Raw genomic sequence first — 2,643 nt, 5'->3', positions numbered from 1 at the left:
GCTACACATTAATTAGTATATATATATAATTACAATATATCTTACAACTTGTACTTTGTATATACATATATAGCCGACAAATTTAAATACTGTTGATAATAAAATACAACAATGATTTATGCATTATGTATACGTATGGTACATGTATGTAATAGATATACAAATCAGATTACTCCATTCAAAGAAAAGCACATATTTACATAGGAATGATTGGCCGAGGTGAACACGTTCTTTTCGCGATTACTTTTCCGTCAAATTTTTGAAACTCATGAATTACTTCTAAATTCTAACTTCAAAAGGCAGTTAATTGTTATGTCGAAACCACTAATACATTTCATGCTTCTTAAATGTAAGAACATTGTGAATTTCAATGACAGAATGTAGTTTGTTGTGAAGTTTGCTCTTAGATAAATTGTTGTTTCCTGTCAGTATTTTACATCAGACTTCTTTTTTTTTTGTTGCAAATGTACTGAATGATTGACAACTAATGATTTTAGTATAGTTACGAAATGAAATGGGAAAAGAAAAAGCGAATTCCGCATCGCAAATTTGCAACCAACAATGAATGATGACTGCCTGTTGAAATTAACTTATTCATTTACGCGAGAATAAATTGAGCAAAGCCTTCATCTTGTACTTAGATTACATTAAAAATATCTTAATATCCAGAAAACTTTCGTTTCTACATACCTTGCAATTTAAAGATAGGATGTATATCGTAAAGATGCATGAACAGAGACGGGATAATAACATTTGTGCATCTTACTCTTGTCCCTGCTTTTGAAACGTTTAAAACGTTGAAAGAGCATTATCATAATTCCATGACAGTTCTAGTAAACATTTCAAACTCCACGGCAAGTTCATGCCTGTTTGTTAGTGATATTGTCATTTGTTGGCTTACATCTTCGAGAATTGGTGCCGGTGATGGTCCTGTAGTGCTGCTAACCGGTGAAGTCTGTGAATCTGTCATTTGTGCTTCCGGATCAGTTATTTGCTCTTCTGGATATGTCATTTAGAATTCTAACATTTGTACTTCCGGTATCACAGTATTTCCTTCTGCACCTGTCGTACGTTTGGTTGACAATTCTCTTGTTTTAATTGTGCCTCTGTCGGCTGAGTGACATGTAATTGCTCATCTTTGATACAGTATTCACTTCTTTCGGGAATTATCGTGAAGGTCCGGTTAAAATAACGGATAAGCTGTTCTTTCTTGTCAAGCTCTGTAAACATTCCTGATACTTTAACCAACATCATTGCTTCCGTAATCGAACTGATGTCTGTCGTAAACGTGTTGACATAGGAGATGTTCGTGGCATTTCAGATAAATATGTAACAATTTGCAAACGCCTCTGTTTCAGTAATTTTTGTCGTTTTTTTGTATTACGTCTTCTGTCGTCCATGAGATACCCATTCAATATGTTTGGATTGCTATTATGGTGACGGTCAAACACAGTCAAACACGCATCTCTGGTATATGCGCTTAGCAGTGATCCACGTTTGTCACTATCAAATATGAGAAAATATTGTTCTAAGAATTGGTTCGCAATTCGTTGTGCTTGTGCATTTGCAGCAAGCATCCTTTCAGAGGCTGGCATGATCTTCCCTGCGTCCACTGCATCGCTCAATATTGGTTTCTGAAGATCCATACCATCCAGTCGCAGGAGTTCTGGACACCGTTTTTGCACGTCTTTAATAAGGGTTTGATAATCGTTGCATATCGGATTCCCTGCCAATTTGAGCTCCTTCAGCTCTAAATCTTTAGTAGCGTCTATTTCTTCAATATCTTTTACCTCATTATCTCCAATGTGCAATATCTTTAATTTTAGTAGTTTTAGTTTCAAGATGCGTAATGTTTCAACCATACAGTTAATATTTATTTTTCGCTTCTCCGATAAAAGTAATATAATTACTACTATGTATCAACACAGTTTCTCTCTCAAGGTAGAGTTTAATGTGAAAGTACGAGTTGAAGGTGAAGAATAAAATTTTTTCTCTCGTGCTTCGTTTTCAGAAATATAGACTGAATACTCAATTAGTTTAATTAGTTAAAATTTAGTGAGTTTTTCTCTTGATCATTTCAACATACTTTGGTAATAACGCTCTAATGTTACTATATTAAAAATCAATTTAGGCGGGCATGATAGTTACGAATACTTCCGTGTTATACGAAGAGGTAAAAAAACTTTAAATCCTAATACGACGGAGATTCCGTAATGTTTTTGGGTGGCGCCTGCAATGAAAATAAATTAAATCCATTGATGAAAATCTCAATAAAGAATTGTTATTAAAAATTAATGATAGGGAAAATTCTGAATAGTGCTATAAATGCTAGAGAAAATATCGCTTTTCAGCATGATAATGTGGCTATAGATATGAGAGGTTTTGTTAACACTAGAAGTAATTAATTTTTGATTGGCCAGCAAAGTCTGCGAAATAATATTTTTCGCGAAAATGTATAGGAAATATTAGCAAGACGAGATATGAAGAAGGAAAGCAATACAGTAACGTTCAAGAATTATTGGAAGCAGTTTGGTTTACCTGGAGGAATTTAGATCAATATTATATGAAAAATATAATATAAATTCGGAAGCGTATCAAATTAAATGATTATTGAATGAGAATTAAATGATCGGAGTTATTCAA

General features: G+C 33.6%; 1 pseudogene; it reads right to left on the bottom strand.

Moving 5' to 3' along the window:
• Positions 1-762: 762 nt before the first annotated feature.
• Positions 763-1,862, bottom strand: LOC122535391 (annotated as a pseudogene).
• Between the last annotated feature and the right edge of the window lie 781 nt (positions 1,863-2,643).

This window comes from Frieseomelitta varia, unplaced genomic scaffold (genome assembly GCF_011392965.1).
Source record: "Frieseomelitta varia isolate USP_RPSP 00005682 unplaced genomic scaffold, Fvar_1.2 scaffold_714, whole genome shotgun sequence".
Lineage (NCBI taxonomy): Eukaryota > Metazoa > Arthropoda > Insecta > Hymenoptera > Apidae > Frieseomelitta > Frieseomelitta varia.
This window is presented reverse-complemented; position numbering and strand designations above follow the sequence as displayed.